At 39.9% G+C, this 20,647-nt stretch overlaps 1 non-coding gene and 2 pseudogenes across 1 annotated transcript; all 3 read left to right on the top strand.

Annotated features, from left to right (window-relative positions):
* The first annotated feature begins 305 nt into the window (after window positions 1–305).
* On the top strand, window positions 306–1,868 carry LOC101444535 (parafibromin pseudogene; annotated as a pseudogene).
* A 6,353-nt stretch (window positions 1,869–8,221) lies between these two features.
* Window positions 8,222–8,997, top strand: LOC101414622 (protein NipSnap homolog 2 pseudogene; annotated as a pseudogene).
* Window positions 8,998–19,410: 10,413 nt separating this feature from the next.
* On the top strand, window positions 19,411–19,513 carry LOC111758926 (U6 spliceosomal RNA). The gene has a single exon (XR_002793047.1). It is a non-coding gene; the product is annotated as a U6 spliceosomal RNA (small nuclear RNA).
* Window positions 19,514–20,647: the final 1,134 nt, after the last annotated feature.

Here is a 20,647-nt window from a genome sequence, read left to right as displayed (position 1 = left end):
GGACTGTAGTTTAACCTACAGCTGCGGAAAGACAGAGAAGCACCTTAGAGGCTCAAGGAGACAAAGTCTAGGAAGCAATTCCAGATACCCCACAGCTGACCTCCAGGGGACAGACCCACCGTCCTGTCTGAACACAGAGCAGGACTCTAGGATCTGCTAGCAGTTCACATTAGGTACTTGATTTCGGCATTTTTGCAGCCTTGGAACAGGTAGCTTTCACCCCCGCGTAAATCCCCATTTATGAAAGGTAACCCAGTTTTGCTATTTTTTGCAGAGTCAGCCTTTGGCAAAGCAAAACAGCGGAGATGGCAGACGTGCTCAGCATTCTGCGGCAGTACAGCATTCAGAAGAAGGAGATTCTGGTGAAGGGAGATGAAGTGATCTTTGGAGAGTTCTCCTGGCCAAAGAGTGTGAAGACCAATTATGAAGTTTGGGGCACTGGAGAGGAAGGCAAACCCCGGCAGTACTACTCATTGGAGTCTATCTTATTTCTTCTAAAAAATGTGCACCTTTCTCATCTTCTTTATGTCCGACGTGCAACCAGTGAAAACATTCCTGTGGTAAGAAGACCTGACCGGAAAGATCTGCTTAGATATCTTACTGATGAAGAATCAACTTCGGCAAGTAGAGACACAACGCTATATACACAAGTGAAAAGAGCCGTAGATGGAGTTCTGGTAGAAGCAAAGAAACCACGAATGGAGGAGGAAGTGTGTGTGCACCTTGATAAAGAGAGATTGGCTGCTCGTTTGGAGGATCGCAAAGAAAAGATTATACAAACTCAACAGATAAGGTCTCTGTCTGAGGCTATGACAGTGGAAAAAATTGCTGCCATCAAAGCCAAACGGATGGCTATGAAAAGATCTTGTGTCAAGCGTGATCTAGAGGAGGAGGTAGCCGCTCCTAAACAGTGGAGTTTTGTGGATGCTGAGTTAGACGTGACCCAACATATTGTCAGCAGAGAGAGAGTGGGGAGGACTCGAACCACGATCTTACAAAGCACAGGAAAGACTTTTGCCGAGAGTGTTTTTGCAATTCTCGAGTCTGTAAAGGCCAAAGAAGGGAGTACACCTGAACCGGACCCAAGTGCAGCAGCTGTGGATCCCACATTGCCTACCAAACAACCTATCCCTGCTGCCTACGACAGATATGACCAGGAAAAATTCAAAGGGAAAAAAGAAGTGGAAGACTTCAAACTTGACACAGTGGGCACCTACCATGGCATGACTCTGAAATCTTTAAGGGAGGTTGCATCTACCCCTCAGATGCCCACTCAGGCAGCACAGCCACTTCCAAGACCCACTTCCCAAGCAAGACCTTGCCCAAATCGAAAGAAAGGATCTCAAACACCCATTATCATCATTCCAGCAGCGACCACCTCTTTAATAACCATGCTTAATGCAAAAGACCTTCTACAGGATTTGAACTTTGTCCCTTTAGATGAAAAGAAGAAACAGGGTTGCCGAAGAGAAAATGAAACTCTCATACAGAGAAGGAAATCCCAGATGCCGCCAGGGGGCACTGCGGTTAGTTTCACAGTTCCTTATAGAGTCGTCGACCAGCCCCTGAAACTTAGGCGCCGTGAGTGGGACCAAGTTGTAGCAGTTTTTGTTCAAGGTCCTGCGTGGCAGTTCAAAGGATGGCCGTGGCTTTTGCCTGATGGATCACCAGTTAACATACTGACTAAAATGAAAGCCTTCCATCTCAAGTACGATGATGCTCATTTGGCTCCAAATGTTCAGAAATGGGATGTGACAGTATTAGAACTCAGCCATCACTACCGCCATTTGGATAGATCAGTTTTCTTACGGTTCTGGGAAACATTGGACAGATACATGTTAAAGCATAAAACCCACTTGAGATTCTGAATTATTTGGTTTCCTTTGCCATTCTGGAAATTTGGATTAAGAAACATGGATATACCTGGATCTCAAGGGTGAGACTCAAGCTTTATGAATTATCTGGAACTTACCAATGAAGTTTACAGATTGATCTTTGATGGCACCTTATTTGATGCTTTGCACTTCAAAGGGATACCTGTAACCCATCCAATCAAACTTTACTTACCTCTATGTATTTATTTTTAATATAAAAAACTTTATTTTTGAAGTGGTTTTAGATGACAGGAATGTTACATCAAATGAATAATGGATTTCCATGAACTCCACCCTCCTCCTCCCATATCTTCCCCTATTAATAACAACTTGTCATTATGTGGTACATTGTTACAAATGATGCAAATATTGAAGCAAGAACATTTTGCAATTGTGTGGCACATTGTTTCAATTGATGAATAAATAGTGAAGCAATAGCATCTTACATTCCTGTGGTATATTTGTTACAATTAATGGATAAATATGAAAGCATTGCTACTAACCAAATTCTATAGTTTTCATTTTGGTTTACAATTTTTGTTTGGGTGTGGGTGGCCCATCATTATTGTTGGCACACAATTTTTCAAAATATCCTCTTATGAAACTTTTTATTTTTGTGGGGATCAGCAGTGATATCCCCTCTCTTGTTTCCTATTTTACTTATTTGCTTGTGTGCATCTAGATATTTACCCTTTTCTTCTGTGTTATTCTTGTTGGCATACCATTTTTCAAAGTATTTTCTTATGATGCTCTATATTTCTGTGAGATCAGTGGTGGTATTCCTTTTCTCATTTTTTATTTTATTTGCCTCTTCTCTCTCTTTCTCTCTTCTAGTTAAGGATTTGTCAACTTTAAAAATCTTCTCATAGACTGCTTTCAGTTTTGTTAAGATTTTCTAGTGTGTTTTTTTTTTTAATTCACAGTTTCATTTAGTTGTGCCCAAATCTCTGTTATTTTCTTATTTCTGCTTGTTTTGGGATTCATTTTTTTGTTCTGTTTCTTGTTCCTTCATGCATGCAGTTAGGTCTTGATTTTAGCTCTTTCTTTTCTTAAAAAATAAGCATTTATATCTATAAGTTTCCCTCTCAGCACTGCTTTAGCTTCATTCCATATGTTTTGATATGATGTGTCCTCATTTTTACTCATTTCAAGGTAGTTACTGATTTCCTCCTTGACCCACTGATTGTTTAAAGATGTGTTGTTTATCATCAATATATTTGTGCCTATTCTGATTTTCTGCCACTTATTACTTTCCAGCTTCATTCCATTGTAGTCAGAGAAATTAGTTTGTATAATTTCAAATTCATTGAAACATATTTGTGCCCTAACATGTGGTCTATCCTGGAGAATGATCCACATGCACTAGAGCAGAATGTTAATCCTGCTGTATTTGGGTATAAGGTTCTGTATATGTCTATTAGTCTAGGTTCTCTAACCTATTACTCAAGGTCTCTGTTTATTAATCTTCTGTCAAAATGTTCTGTCTAATGGTGATAATGGGGTATTAAAGTCCCCCAGTATGATTGTAGAGGTATCTATTTCTCCCCTTAGTTTTAACATTGTTTGCTTCATTTATTTTGGGGCACCCTGGTTAGATGCATACATACTTATGATTACTCTTTCTTCTTGCTAGATTACCCCTTTTAAAATTTATAAATGTCCGTCTTTGTCTCTTACAACAGTTTTGCATGTAAAGTCTATTTTGTTCAATCTTAGTATAGCTACTTTCACTCTTTTATGGTTATTGTTTGTGTGTAAAACCATTTTCCAATTTTTCACTTGCAAACTCCTTGTGTCCCTGAGTCTTATGTGAGTTTCTTGTAGACAGCATACAGATGGGTTGTTTTGCCTTATACATTCTGCCAATCTGTGTCTTTTGTTTGGAAGGTTTCATCTATTAGCATTCAATGTTACTACTGCCAAGGTAGTACTTAGCCATTTTATCTTTAGGTTTATATAGGTCATATTTTGTTTTTATATTTCTTATCCTTTTAGTTATTCTTACTGATAATCTTCCTTTCTACACTTTCCTACTGCCTTCTCACTCCTGTGTTTTCCCTTCAATCTGTAGAACTTCTTTTAGAATTTCTTGAAGGATAGGACTCTTGTTGAAAAACTGTCTCAATTTCTGTTTATCTGTGAATATTTTGAACTCTCCCTCATCTTGGAATGCCAATTTTGCTGGATACAGAATTCTTGCACATATCTAGGCATCTGTTTATCCTGATGGGCTTATTCAGTTCATTAATTTTTCTTTATATACTAGGGTTTATTTCTTCTTGTTTTGAGTAAAGGGTCCTCTTTGATACTTGGTTCCACGTACTCTATATCTTTGTAGTTGTCTGTGTTACCTTGAAAAAACATTAAGACCATAAAAAAAAAAAAATGAAAGAAAGAAGAAAAGAAAATGAAGCATAAAAAAAAGGATGGAAAAGGAACCATAAAAGAGCCAGGAAAGAATAAGTAATAAGGGTGAAAAATCATAAAATTAAAAAGGAATATGAATAAAGAAAATGAGAGGGGAAAAAAAAAAGAAACAGGAAAGAACAACATAAAATAAAAATACAAGACTGGAAAGATAAAAGAAGAAAGAAAATGAAGACCAAAGAAGAGAAGTGGAATGAAAGAATGGAAAAGAAAGAGGGAAAAGAAAATACAGAGAAAAAAGAAACTAAGAAAAAAATAAAAGAAAACTGGTCTCTCTCTCAGGCCACTAGCCACCCTCTCAGGCTGCCAGTGCTCACCAATCAATTATCCCATAGCCCAATGCCATAGGTTAGGTGCCTGGGTATAGAAAAAATTATTTTTAATTAAAAACAAATAAATAAAATAAAAACTTAAAATCCCAGTCCAAGTTCCCCTTCCAGAGGCAGCTTGTCCCCCAATTCCCCTTCCTCTAGGGAGCCAGCTGGGTGCTTGACAACCCACTGAATCCCTTTCTGGCTCCCTTTTCCTCTGGGCTGGTTGGGTGCCAGCTGCCTCTCCCTCGGTGGATGGATGTCTTCCAGCTCACTGACCACCTACCCCAGCTTCCCTTTCCCTGGGTTTTTTGGGCCCCTGTCAGTTCACCAACTAACTCTCCCAGCTCCGCTCTAACCCAGATGGTTGGCCACATGTCAACTCACCCCTCACTAACCCAGTTCTTCTCTTTCCCGAGGCAGGTGAGTGTGACAGCCCACCTGGTCAGCCACCCAATCCCTCTCCCTGGAGCAGCTTCAGTGCTGGCTTCTGTCTCCTTTTCCCAGAAATAGGCTGAGGTCCAGTCTGCCAGCCCTCTCACCATCCCCTCTATTCCTTTCTCCCCCTGAGTTGGCTGGGTGCCAATCCACATACATGATTGCCCAGCACACACACCCCAAGCATCTGGTGGGTACCTGGACACACTCCTGGTCACCTAGTGTCTTTCCTCAGTTTTGGAGCTGGCTGAGCACTGGTCTTCCAGCCAAATCACTTCCCTGTCTTCCCTCGCCCTCTGAGGCAGCCTAGTGTTGGCTTGCCTGCTGTATCTCCCACAGCTTGCCTCTTCCCTGGCTGGCTTGGTGCTCTCTCTCCAGGTCTCCAATTGCCCCTTGGTCCCATGGCTTCCCTTCTCTAGGTAAGCCTGCCTACATTCCCACAGTTTCTGGGGATTTTATTTTATTTTATTTTAAAAATATTTTATTTTATTTATTTATTCCCCACCCCCACTACTTGCTTGCTGTCTGCTCTCTGTGTCCATTCGCTGCATATTCTTCTGTGTCTGCTTGTCTCCCTTTGTTGCATCATCTTGCTGCGCCAGCTCTCCACAGGTGTGGGGCTGTCAGCTCTCCACAGATGTGGGCCGTCAACTCTCCACTGGTGCAGGCCTCTTGCCTTTACAAGGAGGCCCTGGGACACAAACCCAGGGCCTCTCATATGGTAGATAGGAGCCCATTTGGTTGAGCCACATCCACTTCCCCCATTTAATTTTGATGTATGTATTTTTGATAGGCAGGACTTTAAAAACTTTTCAATTATATATTCTAGTGGTTGAGATCTTGTTGTATATGTACTCATGTTTTTCATTTTATCTTTTTGAAAACATTAAAATTTCTTCAGGTCCAGAGTAGATTGGGATGAAGTGAAAAGAATGGTTGAGAACAATTTCTGAACTTCTATTAATAGATAATTTAAGATTCAGGATTATAGTTGAACAATTGTGTACAATCATTTATAATGTCCAAGGTACTGAAAGATTTAAAACTTGTTTCCTACTCTCATATTGTGTATTAGTCAGCCAAAGGAATGCTGATGCAAAATACCAGGAATCTGCTGCCATTTATAAAGGGTATTTATTTGGGACAGGAGCTTACAGGCCATAAAGCGTAAGTTACTTCCCTCATCAAAGTCTATTTTTACATGTTGGAGCAAGATGGCTACTGACATCCGCCAGGGTTCAGGCTTCTTGGGTTCCTCTCTTTCTTCCTAGGTCTTCCTTCTTTCTGAGCTCAGTGTTCCTCTCTTCTTGGGGCATGCTTATCTTTCCTCTATGTGCTTACTTCCTGGGCTCCAACTTAAGACTTCAGTATCAAACTCTAACATCAAAACTCTAACATTAAAACCCTCGAGCATCAAAGAGCTCCAACTCTGTCCTTCGCCATGCCATTTATCTGTGAGTCTCCACCCATCAAGGGGTGGGGACTCAAGACTCTACTGACATTGCCCAATCAAGGCCCTAATCATAACTTAATCATGCCCAGGTATAGACTAGTTTATAAACAATCCAATAGCTATTTTTGGAATTCATAACTATATCAAACTGCTATATATCGCTTATAAATTAGGTAGGGGAACTAGAATTACAAGCATAAATGGAGAATACAACAAAAGAAGGCAAAATAAAAAAATGAGAAATGATTAGTAAAGACAAGTCATTATTCCAAACGTATTTATTTAGCTTGGCTTCACAGGCTGTGGAAACAATGTTATAATGACAGACAGAGCTCCTGATATTTAGGGGATTACATTCTAGTGGAGGAGAGAAAACACACATCTTTCTATCCATCTTTTCATCCATCCATCATCTGTCTTTCTACCTAATCTATCATCTAATCTGTCTTTCATTTATGGAATAATGTAAGAGTGCATGAACAAGAGAGATCATTGGAAACTGGTGTGGCAGGGATGGATAAAAGAATAGAGAAAATGAGACAGAAACTGATGTTGAAGATTGGTTATGGACCAGATAGTTGGAGAGGAGGAGGTCATATGCTGCAGACATCAGAATATAAACTTAAAATCAGAGGTATACATTGGTGGGGGGAATTCTAGAGTCTGGTCATAATTATTTCCTTTATACTTTACAGAATGATGGTGAAGGGCAAAAATGAAAAGGTGAATTGGAACTATAATTTGGGGGTAAGCCTTGGATGCCAAGCTGGTTTTTTGGCTTTTCTACTGAATTTTGATCAGGACAGTAACAGGAGGATGCTATTTTAGATACTTTAAACTTCTATGTGAATTGCAGAATGGCTTGGAGTGGGGAGACAAATCAGATGGGGATTGCAATAGTTCAGCCATGAAAGAATAAAGGGCAAGTCTTAGATGCTGATGTGAGAATGACAATGAAAGGAGATATTATAAATGAACAACATACAAGGCTGGCTATTGGGGGTTCAGACCTAGTCCCCTGTCATAGACAGAAATGCCAGGAAGACAGAAAGAGGAAAGTGACTTGAGTGTGGAGTGTGGAGGCCAAAACCACCAAAAGAAAAGAACTCTTGTTTTAAATAAATTTAAATGACTGAGAAGCATTTTGGTGAAATCCCAGCTCACAGGGTCTGTAGCCCAGGAAAGCATTTTGGGTTGGAAGTATACATTGAATCAGGCTTTGTGCTGCAGTTTTCATGTTGATTTTTGTATGCTTTTCAAATGATGATGAGTTAATCTACAAAACAGACTGTGAGGGCATGATGTTACCTCTAAATTCCCCTTTAGCAAATTAGGAAATGTTTGCTAAAGGGGGAATTTGGACTATTGATTAGTTTAGTGTTCATTAATTAATACATATTCATTGAATACCTTACACATTCTGTATAGGTTCTAATATCAGGGGAATGAACTGGCAAAGGTTTGGAATCAGGAAGGTGAGGGGAACATATCTAGATAGGGGCTAGACCAGAACAGTTGTGTTATAGAGATGGCTAAGTAGATCAGCCTGGGTGGAATGGAGAATAAAATACAGGAACAGAGGGAGGTGTTTAGTGAGCATCTAAAATGTGCCAGGCTTGGTGGGAACCAAGGCTCTGGAGCACGATGGCTGGGCATGTGCTGTGAGACCTGAGTGGCCTCCTGCGGCGGGCGGTTCCCTGCAGCTGCCCGTGCTCTGAAAATTGACGTCTTACAATAGTAGACCTCGAGAAGACAGCTGATTAAAATCCTTATTAGTTCAGAAAGTTTTTCCAAGAAAAGATCCTCACTCCAATCTCCTAGCCAAAAAGGAAACGAGCAGTCTGTACAAATTACAGTTTCACAGTGTTAAACCAGATTCACAAGAACATAAAACCAAAGTTGTCAAGAGGTGTTGCCAAAGATTCATGAAGATAAACATTACCCTTATACCTTGGTGGGGACTTGGAGCACGTGGTATGGTGAGCAGGCTCAAGCTGCCCACCTCTGGAGGTATGAAAGAGGCTATCCAGCCCTCATGGAGGTCATGAATAAACTCAGAGAAAATCAGGAAATTGTGCACTTCCATAAGGAAAGAAGTGACTTGCTTCTCTCTAGGAGGAATCAGCTGTTCATGGTGTTCAGCTTCTGGAATAAGCCTGTCCCAAGGTCAGACCCTAACAAATATGAGCTCAGGTCTTCCCAACTCAGACCAGGAACCATGACTGAATGAAGCAATTTCTGGGATCTTGCAATTCACTTCAGGCAGAACAGTGAGGAAGCAGAGGATTCTCCCAGATTGGGCAGCTGTATATGGCACATCATCTTTGGGCTTACAAGGATCTTCAGACCAGAGAGGACATACAGAACACAGCATGGCATAAACATGTCTGGGAAGAGCTGGCCTATTGTACAATCCCTGTATTTCTCTATTCAGGAAACGGAATCCAGAACCATGATCCAAGATCTCGCCCCTCCAGTAAAGCTAGAGAATTGACTTCTATCATGTGAGAAGTATTGGTCATAAATTAATTTTATGGTACACTTCCTATATCATGTGAAAAGGAAACACAAGTGTAAACTGGTGCTTATGAGCAACCTCTTTTCTTTACAATATACTTGACCAAAAGAAAGGAAATGATTACAGATTGGCTGATTGTAAAAAGTTCTCTGTATTCCTCTTTTGAACATGCCGAAGATGGTGGAATATACTTCATAAATACCTAGCCATCCCCACCCCAACCCTCCAGGCAAAGAGGGCCCTGATTAAAATTTGAATCATCTCTAAAAATAAACATGAAAATTCAGCCATTTCTTTATTAAAAAGCCAATCCATTTTATAATTACAGATTTTTAGACAAATTTCTTATATCAGGAGGAAATACAAATTTTGCTGCATTTCTCTAGCAGTTTTTCTGAGCCTCAAACTAGGAACAGATTATAAGTGTCCCCAATATCTGAAAATGTTTTAATTCACTCTTACTTATAATCAGTCAGCATAGTGAAAATGTGTCATTACTCTGCTGGTAGTAGTTGAAGGTACATTTAATCTGTAGTTCAGTTTTCATAGAGTATGTTGTGTTGTCTGTGTGAGTGGGAAAAAATCAGCTTGAGCTTGTGTGTCACTTGAGATTTTGAAATGAACACCTTGAATAACATTAATTTTTATTTGTAATATTTTTCTGTAATGAAATGAGGAGCACTAGGATAAGAGTTTTTATTTTATTATCAATCATTTGTGATCTCAGATATCCTCTGGTTAAAATTTTAATAAGCTTATAATAGGTGCTTCCAAGATCATATATGAAGGGTATTGCACATTGAGATTTCAATGGGCATAAAACTGCCTCCTTTGTCTAGCTGGTTGATTTAGTTTTTTAATCTAGTGTGCCAATTTTGTGTCTATAATCATGTGAAAGTCCAGTTGAAATGAAATTCTTTAACTTGGGACAGACAGAATTTTTATGTGTAAGATACAGTGTGAATAAATGTCAGACTTTTACATGTGAATAATTTTCTGCAAGAACATATAAAAATAAAATATTCTTAATATTCAATTAAAAATACATAAATAAAATATGCCAGGCACTGTGCTAATCTCCTTAGATCCTCACAATAATCCTGTGAGGCAAATGTAATTTGTTAGGTCTTTGTTTCACTGCATGTAATAGAGATGCATCTACAGAGACCTAGTCAAATATGGGATTATTTTTCTCATGTCACAGAAAGACTGGCAGTCTAAGCCTTGGGTATCAATTTCATCTTGTCATCAAGGTGTCGGACACTTTCTTTCTTAGCCAATCTTAATATGAGGCTTTGTCTTCATGCTCATTGCCTTGTGGCTGCAAAATGGCAGCTCCTCCTTCAGCCATATGTCATATTCTTAGAAAGAAGAAGAGGAGGTGAGGTGAGCATCTATTAAGGGAAGCCATACTCTCCAGAAACCCTCAGCTTTGGACAAAAACCCGCATCTTTGGACTCATACTCCAGGATTTGTTATGTGGGGGATGGGCACCCTAGCTGTGAGGGAATCTGTGGAAGCAAATATTTTTATCTGGGTACACTGATGCTCTGATCCAAATTAGGTTTCTGGTGGAAGACAGAAAGGAGACCAGATATTGGTCTCCATCTGACAGAAAAGTAAGACTCAGATTTGTGAATTTTCCCAAAGATAGCTAGTAAGTGATAGAGCTGGGACTCAAACTTTGTTCTTTTTGACTCCAAAGCAAATGCTTTTGTCCACTGCACTGTAGATTTGTAGAGGAAAGTTGGTGCTGGTCTATTGCCTGAACTTGTAAAGGCCTGGTGTTTTATGCATCAGGTAATGGTGGCTTTGGATGTAGGGAGAAGGTAAAATAGAATATTTTCAGGAGATGAACTAATTTCATTTGGAGTCAGGAACATTGGACATTGGTCCCAGTTTTTCTGCTGATTCATGACTTATATAAGTCACTTTTCTGTGTGACATTTTGATTATAGAATCAAAACAATAATACCTTCTCAAAACTCACAGAGATTGTATGACATGTAATGACAATGCTGACAGAAGCTTTGATATTCATGGATAAAGTGTTTCAAGGAAAAGTCTAAAATATTTCAAACCAGCATTTTAGACCACAGTGTTCATCAAGAACATTCCAGATAAGGACTGGGTACCTGTAGCAGTTTGATATAATTGATGAATTCCAAAAAGAAATATTAGATTATGTTTGTAAACTGATCTGTACCTGGACATGACTGAGTTATGATTAGGGCGCTGAGTCCCAGTCCTTGGTAGGTAGGGACTCACATATAAAAGGCATGGCAAAGAACAGAGCTGGGGCTTTTAATGTTGGAGGTTTGATTTTGGAGTTTGATGCTGAAGACTTGAACTGGAGCCCTGGGAAGCATGCAGAGGAAAGAGAGGCCAGCCCCAGGAGGGAAGGGACCTTGAAACCAGAGTAAAGCAAGCCTCAGGAACATAGGAACCCAGGAAGCCTGAACCCTCACAGACATCAGCAACCATCTTGCTCCAAGTAGACTTTGGTGAGGGAAGTAACTTATGCTTTACGGCCTGGTATCTGTAAGCTCCTACCCCAATTAAATACCCTTTTTAAAAACCAACCAATTCTGGTGTTTTACATCAGCACCCCCTTTGGCTGACTAATACAGAATTTGGTACCGAGGAGTGGGGAAGTGCTTTTGCAATTACCAAAATGCTGGAATGGTTTTATAAATGGGTAAGGGGTATTTTTTGGAGGAATTGTAAGATGCTTGAAGGAAAAGGCCTAGATTGCTTTGAAGAGAGTGTTGATAGCAATATGGATGCTAAAGAGACTTTTTATGATGTCTTAGAAGTAAATGATGAAACAGTTATTGGAAACTGGAGGAAAGGTGATCTGTGTTTTAAAGTTGCAGAGAATTTAGCAAGATTAACTCCTGGGTGTTTAATAGAAGGCAGAAACTGAAAATGGTGAGCCTGGACATTCAGCTGAAGAAACTTCCAAAGTAAATCAGGAGAATGCGGCTTGGCTTCTGCTTGCAGCTTATAGCAAAATAATAGAAGAGAGAGATATGCTGAGGATGGAACTGTCAGGCACAAAGAAAACAGAAACTGATTCTGGAAATTCTAAGCCTCTGGAGATCAAGCTCCCAGATGAAAGTGCCCCATTGGAGGACTTAACTAAACTTGGAACTTGTAAATCAGGATTGAAGATGTGGTTATGTCAGAAAGACTTGTGGAAAGTCTTACTGTCTGATGGCTTGGACTCCTGCTCCTGCATGCTAAACCAACACACTTTTTGAGAGAGCTGTATGAACAAACCACTGTCAGCCTGGAATAAAAAGGACATGGAAAGAAGAGATTGAAGGGGAAACAACTCCAAGATGAAAACCATGGAACCATGAGATCTGGAATTAGGACATCACCTTGGGCCAAGAGAAGAACCCCCCTAGGTGTACAGAGAGGGTAAGTTTGCCCCAGCAGTTGAGGAGGGTGGATATTCCCACCCAATGTTCTGGGAGAGTTTTGCTGCCCCAGGGTAGAGAGAGGGTAGAGTACCCAAGAATTTCTGAGAGGGGTGGACCTGTCCCCCAAAGGTTAGGGAAGGCCCGGTGGTCAACTCGTTGCTCTGAGAGGGTTGAACCTGTATGCCAAAGGTTAGGGCGAATATTGTCTTCACGTCACTGTGCTAGGGGGGTTAAGACTGTAACCCAAAGATTGCAGAAGGTGTGGCAATCACCCCAACACTCTTGGAGGGAGAGAGCTGAAGCTTGGTGAACACTCAGATGCTTGATGAGGGGGGAACCAAGAAAATGGCTGTGGGGCAAGACTATGGAAAGGGTGGGTCCCATATCACCCCAAGGAGAAGAAACCATTTTCTTAAGAATGACTCTTAGACTTTGAAATTGAATTGGAGAATGTCCTGCAGGTTTACTGAACTGTAGAGGACCCATAACTCATGTTTCCCTCCCAATTTCTCCTTACTGTAATGAAAATATTTTTCCAATGTCTGTCTGTTTGTGTATTGGAAACACGTAAACTGTTCTGTAATTTTCAGAGGTCTATAGCAGACAAGAATTTGCCCCAAGACAAACTGTATTTCTTTAAATTGATTATGATATGATTTAGTACTTGCATTGTAACTGATTTAGGGCTTTTTAAAATATTGTAATGACTTTTTGGAATTCAGAGGGTGGAGTGTAGCAGTTTGATATAACTGATGAATTCCAAAAAGAAATATTGGATAATGTTTGTAATCTGATCTGTACCTGGACATGATTGAGTTATGATTAAGGTATTGAATCCCACACCTTGGTGGGTGAGGACTCACATATAAAAGGCATGGCAAAAAACAGAGTTGGGGCTTTTAATGTTGGAGTTTTGATTTTGGAGTTTGATGCTGAAGACTTGAACTGGAGCCCTGGGAAGCACGCAGAGGAAAGAGAAGCCAGCCCCAGGAAGGAAGGAACCTTGAAGCCAGAGTAACATAGAAGCCCAGGAACATAGGAGCCCAGGAAGCCTGAACCCTCACAGATGTCGGCAGCCATCTTGCTCCAAATAGACTTTGATGGGGGAAGTAACTTATGCTTTATGGCCTGGTATCTGTAAGCTCCTACACCAAATAAATACCCGTTTTAAAAACCAACCAATTTCTGGTCTTTTGCATCAGCACCCCGTTTGGCTGACTAATACAGTACCACTCCCATTGGAGGAAGTGATAGTGTGAATAAATGCTACCAAAACTTAAGTGCTCAGTGGCCTTACTGTTAGGAACATTAACCACAGAGAATAATGTTGCTGCTGCTGCTTTTTGTTTATTCAAAGAAATCTTGATCTTTTTTAAGCTTCAAGATCTGAAGCAGACCTGCAGAGACGGTCAAGTGCAGAGAGTAGCTGCTGATGAGATCACTGTGGAGACTTTTCTAAATATGGGGTCCTGAGGAAGTGATGTGGATTCCTATGGGGTCCTGAGGAAGTGATGTGGGTTCCAAAGCTATACCAGGTAGTCTCTTCAAAGAGAAAACGTGTGGATAATACAATAAAGGGATATTTGTGACAACAACAGATCTACAGGATTTTGGAGCTGGAAGCAACCTAACAGATCACCTAGATTTGTAGGTCTTCATTTTAACAGGAATAAATATTTCTTTGTAAATTTATTTTTGCTTATTAAAGCAGTTTTATTCACATACTACACAACTCATCCAAAGTGTACAATCTGTGGATCTCAGTGTAATTACGGAGTTGTGCATTCAATAAATGCCCCTTTTAAGTGTTTAAAACAAGTAATGTATTCCCATATAGCAATTAAGATTATATAGAAGTACAGATTGCCTAAGTTTGAGTTCTGAATTCAAAGTTACTATCCATGCAACTTCGGGCAAGTTTTTCCCTATTTTTAATCTTTTTCCTCATCTACAAAATAGATGGAAGCTTTCCTGAGTAATTTTGATTAGACAAGATAATGCATGCAAAGCCCTTGGCATGTGTACTCCATATTCTAGTCTTTGTATTATCTTATACCCATAAACTATAAGAATTATAGGTGTAGCGTCTATATTCAGGGTTAGTTCTATTAATATGTTCGGTTCTCACATAATTTCAACTATCTGCTTCCCTGTCAGAGATATGATGGAAGGAGGCAGCTCTACAGAAGAAACCCAACAGTTGGAGTCAGACAGGTTAGGATTTGAATTCTGCTCTATCTATCTTTTTTTGAGGTCTGGGCCAGGTATTGAACCCTGGGACCTCATATGTGGGAAGATGGTGCTCAACCACTGAACCACATCAGCTTCCCTGAGTTGTTTTTTGTTTTGTTTTGTTTTGCTTATTGTTTGTTGTTTTTATTTTCAGGAGGCACCGGGAACCAAACTCGGACTTCCATGTGGGAGGTGGGTACTCAATGACTTGAGTTACATCCTCTCCCATGTTCTGTCTCTTTTAACATTGGGTCCTTCAATCAGTGTCTGACTCGCTAACCCTGCTTTTTTCTCTGTGTAACTAAGAAATATGATTTCCTTTTTGATCCTTGCCTGGATCTTTCCAATTTCTTGCCATACCTATATTTCTGTTTCCCCTATTTAAAATGAGAAAGTAACTGCAAGTGCTATGTTAAAAGCTTACCCAAGCAGACTTTCTTTTGAGACTTTTCCATCTTATCATCCACTCTGCCACTTTTCCAGCTTAAGCCCTTATATCCCATCTATACTTTTGCTCTACCTCCCCAGCTGTTTCACCTTCAGGGTCCACTCTAAACATTGTCTACACTGTATCCAGACAACTTAAACCCTCTGAAACCCAGTTTTCTCACTCATAAAATAAGAATAATCAATACCTATCTCAAAGGGCTAAAGAGGGGATTAAGTGAGAAAAAATGATGTAGAGAACTCTGTTCACAGTAGGAACTCAAAAAATAACAACTTTTAATAATGGGACAGCAAAATAGGGATGGGGTGATGCCATAAGCCAGGAATGTTGGTCAAAATTAGCAACACAAGCTGGCTACCATGCTCATGGATGCCATCTCCTTAGGCAAGGGAGCGGGAGACTATAAGAACATGGTTTCAGGCCTGCATGAGGATCATATCTTTTGGCCTTGAAGAATGATGACTGACTGTGGAAGGTTGGCTGTCTTCTCTATGGGGAGGATTGTCATGTGTCTGGTTTTGAACTGTACTAGCTAGTATCTGAGCTTTGTCTTCTAGAAACCAAATGAAAAAACAATGGGATAAGCTCTTGGGGTGGGAGCTTCTCGTATTTGGTAAGTTTTATTTTTAACAAGTTATTATTATTTTTTAGTCTTTATTTTTTTAATATTAATTTCAAAAAACATGAGGTCCCCATATATCCCCCACCCCCTCACCCCACTCCTCCCCCCATAACATATCCTCCATCATCATGAGACATTCATTGCATTTGGTGAATACATCTCAGAGCACCACTGCACCTCATGGTCAATGGTCTACATCATCGTCCACACTCTACCATGTTCCTCCCAGTGGGCCATGGGAGGACATACAATGTTTGGTAACTATCCCCACAGCATCACCTAGGACAGCTCCAAGTCCCCAAAATGCTTCCACATCTCATCTCTTCCTCCCATTCCCTACCCCCAGCAGCCACCATGGCCACTTTCTCCACACCAATGCCACATTTTCTTCAATTACTAATCACAATAGTTCATGAATAGATTATCAGTAAATCCACTCTAATCCATACTCTATTCCTCATCCTGTGGACCTTGGAATGGTTGTGTCTACTCCACATCTGTAACAAGAGGGGGCTTAGATTCCACATGGATGCTGGATACAATCCTCCTGCTTTCAGTTGTAGCCACTCTTGGCTCCATGGTGTGGTGGTTGACTTTCTTCAACTCCATGTTAGCTGAGTGGGGTAAGTCCAATAAACCAGAGTGTAGGAGCTGAAGTCTGTTGAGGCTCAGGGCCTGGCTATCACATGGCCAGTCCAGAGATTCAGGTCCCCTGGGTATATATTAAACCCCAACACCAACTACAGTTCCAGTAAAAGTAACTGGAGAGGCTTGTGAACAAAGATCACATCTGAGTCCAGCTCCATCACACAGAAACACAAATTCCAAAGTAGGGCCAACTGACATGGCACTGAACCCCATCTGCCATGACCATAGAACCTGTGGGTCTCTGTAGCCCTCAGAAGAACCAACACCCAGGGTTGTAGCCACTTTATCTGTCTCTGGGACTGTGCTGAGGTGTGCATAAGGGCAACCCCTCTGATAACATCCCAGAACTTTTTTGGAGACTCATAGCCATATAAACTCATTTGTCCTTTCCATTTCCTCCTTGATTCAGGTCAAAAAGCATTTTTAACTCCTGGTATTATATGTAGATTGAGATATTCTGCTGGTCCGAGTTAACCCTTTTATTCAAGGTCATTTTCTAGTTACATCATCAGCTGGTACTTGATAGTAATCCCTTGGTGCTAGGGAGGCTCATCCCCAGGAGTCATGTCCCACGGTGGGGGGAAGGCAACACATTTACATGCTGAGTTTGGCTTCGAGACTGGCCACATTTGAGCAACACGGAGCCTCTCAGGAGGGAACTCTTAGGCACCCTGCAGCTCTAGGCCTTGTTCTTATTTCAGGTGCACAGGCTCACAAGCATAGTCATGAGTACCAAGGGCTCATTGTTGGACCTTCATTCTTTTTTGGTCTTTGCCGTTACACTTGGGGCATTGTTGCTGTTCCTTTAGGGACTGTGATAGAGCTCTCCTGGCTAGGAACTCAGCACTCCCTCAGTTGTTGTTTTTAATTGTAACCACTATGAAAATATCCAAACATTTTTATGTACCCTGGATATATGCTCTGTAGAACCCCCTGCCAACCATGTGTCCCCTGTCAATAACATTCCACACCAGTATTCATCTCCTGCCATTGTTGAACCTCTCTGTGATCCAAAACTTCCTGAAAAGTGAAGCCCGATATATTGCCAGGTTTCATTAATAGTAAAATGGAATATAGTGATGAGTTTAAAGGTTAGATATAGAATACATATTAATTTAGAAAAATTAAGGTAAAAATAAATTGGGGTATCAAAAAATTAAAAAATGCAAAAGCTTTGTTTTTGATGTTTTGCCTTCTAACACTGCAGTAAGTGTTGCCCTGTATGAAAATTGGCAAGGCAACTACTTCCGTCTTTTCCTCAGTGTCTATGTCCTATCTTTTTCTTTTTTTTTTCCTAATTATTAAGCTTATCTTCTCAAATGTTTTAGACCACAGTAATTCATATATACAATATACAGTACTCCCACATATCCAACATAAAATCCTTTTCTCTTCCACAGCAATAATCTTTTTACTTATTCATACTTTTATTTACTGAAACTGATGTACAGATATTGAGACAATAGCTTTCAAACAAGGTAACATTTGGATTTACATTGTGGTTTATACTTTAGACTATACAATTTTCTAAATTTTGCACCTCGAAGGAGTTTGTCAAGAAAGTGAAAAGAGAGCCTAAACAATGGAAGAAAATATTTGGTAACCTCTGTCTATTTTAGAGGTATTCCACTCCACATATGTAATAAGAAGCTTTTATGTAGGGGAGAGGGAACTATTTGATCAGGTATATACTAGAAACACATTAAAGTATCAGTATGTTCCACTTTCCCTGTATTAAAATTTGGAAGTACTTCACCACCGGTAAAAGTTACTTGCAGAATGGTGTAGGATAACCAATCATTAATTCTGTTTTCCTAGTTTCTGGTGGTTTTCCAGCAATCCTTGGGCTTCAATCTCTGCCTCAATAATTATGTGGCATTCTCTTCAGTGTGTCCAGATCTCCCCTTCTTACAAGGATATTGGGCATAGTGGATTAGGCACACTACAATCCAGTTTGACCTTATCTAAAATTAAGACCCTATTTCTAAATAAGGTCACATTCATAGGAATGGAGTTAGGACTGGAACATGTGTTGGGAGGACCCAATTCAACCCAGAACAGACTGCAAGCTACCTCATGATGCTGACCATCAATAGTCACAAAATTGGGTAATGGGAGCCGAGGTACTGTGTCAGCAGAGGTTGATGGTTCATGGGCCACTGGATGAGGTGGATGTGGTGGCTGTGTGGGAATGTGCAGTACCTGCCTAATTCTCAGGAACTTCCCAGTAGTGGGGAAATTTTCAGGTAGGTTGAGGTACAGACATTGAATCTAGACCTCGTGGCCACTGCTTACATGCAGGCATGTGCCTTGTCATGTCTTGCGTACAGGATGCCCAGCCACTTCTGGCTACAAAAATCTTCAGAGCCCTGTTGACCATTAAGCCAATGGGGGGTCACTGGAAATTAATTTCCTTTGTTAAATCATGGCTTAGGCAGGGGTATCACTATCACTTAACCTAGTAAAAGCTATTCAAAACTTAATGATTTTGAGTTATTGAAGTGATTTGTATTACATCACTTGTATACATCATTGATTTGGTTGGCTAAATATCTTGAGTACTACTTTTGACTAGGAATTATAAATATTATTAGCCTCTAAGAAGTGTTATAATATAGATAAGGGAGCTGGGATTCAATTTACATTGCTACATACTAAGTTCATTGGACCTTGAAACTCATGTGCTTTCCTCTCAACATGCTGCCTTTATATGATGTTGACTTTTTGTTTCCTGGGCAACTGATAGTAAAGATGAATTTTAAAAAGTATCACCTGTGGCCTTGTCTAGTTTGGTGTTTTTCAGATAATGTGGCATCTGCCATGGACTAACACTTTGTAAAACACAAGTGAAGAAAGAACCCAACTCTACTAGATTTCATGGATATAAAACTGTATTTCAGGAAACATAGTAAACAAAAGGGGAAAATACAAAAACTCTATACTGCTTACTGAAGTACAGAGAATTACAGTTGCAGAATGGCATTTATGAGCATTATTAGAAACTAAGGAGCTTGCTTTGGTAGCACATATACTAAAATTGGAACGATACAAAGAAGATTAACACAGCTCCTGAGTAAGGATGGCATGCATATTCATGAAGCATTCCATATTTTATAAAAGAAAACAAAAAGATTGAATAGAAATTTCCTATAGTAAATTCTCTTATAGAATAAATATTGTATGTATCATTCCTTAAGTATTTAGGTTTCTAATGTGACAGATAAGCTGGTTTAATTTATTGACTCTAAATTGAATTGGCAGCAAGGCTACTCATAGGGGATAAACTACTTTCTGTTTAGTTTTAATCATTTTCACAGTGTAAAAGTCAGGTTCAAAGAGGTAAGTTGTTAGCTTTTTAAAGTCATCATCCAGTCCTATCTAAACAGGCTCAGGATATTCTTATCCAAAATTAAACAAATAATGCTGTATCTTCAAAACTCTTCTTCAATCCTTCATCTATAGCCAGTTACAACAGTATCCTGTAAAGCTATAGTTATCTTTCTGCAAGAGGAATGAATTCCAGATCCTTAAATTTACCATGCATGGATCTTTTGACAGAAACAAATTTGAAATGTAACTTAAATAACATTTAGTAACAATGTTTTGCAGATGTGCAATATTAAGATCATCTATTTCATTGATAACGTGTCAGACTGATATAACAATCTTATTTTTCCAAGCTTCTAACTTTTGCTTTTGCTTCTTTTACCTGCAACTATAAATCCCTGTTGGTGTTGAAGCTTTTGGAGGCTGTTGGTATGGTTTGGAGACTGGAGAATGTGGATGGCCCCTTATCTGCTCATCCACTTAGATCATCCTATTAATAAATGAAATTATCTCAAAACATCCTTGAAAGAAGGATGGAACTATAGAAATTGGAGTCCTAGTTGGCTGAGGAAGAACTAAAATCATGGGATGAATTTTCAAATTGGAGAGCTGAAGTTGCCAAGATGATTTCACTGGGGAGGGATTCAAGAGAGGCTAAACTTAGAGATAGCTACACTTGGGGTACCACACCCCCAAACTTCCTTTCATGACTATGCCAAGGAATGACTTGAAGAATTCTAGCATCCTCCTATCCACTCATGCTATTCCTCAGCCTGTTCTCTGTTGCTTGACAGGGTAACTTGTTTTTGCCCAGTTATATGATTGGATATATAAACACTATTTAAAGCATCTGGTGTGCCTCACAACAAACCAGGCTATTGTGTCCTAAAGACATCCCAAAAGCTGCTACTTTTCCTTGAA

This window comes from Dasypus novemcinctus, chromosome 1 (assembly GCF_030445035.2).
Source record: "Dasypus novemcinctus isolate mDasNov1 chromosome 1, mDasNov1.1.hap2, whole genome shotgun sequence".
Lineage (NCBI taxonomy): Eukaryota > Metazoa > Chordata > Mammalia > Cingulata > Dasypodidae > Dasypus > Dasypus novemcinctus.
Note: the sequence above shows the minus strand (reverse complement) of the source record. Positions and strands in the feature narration are given on the sequence as shown.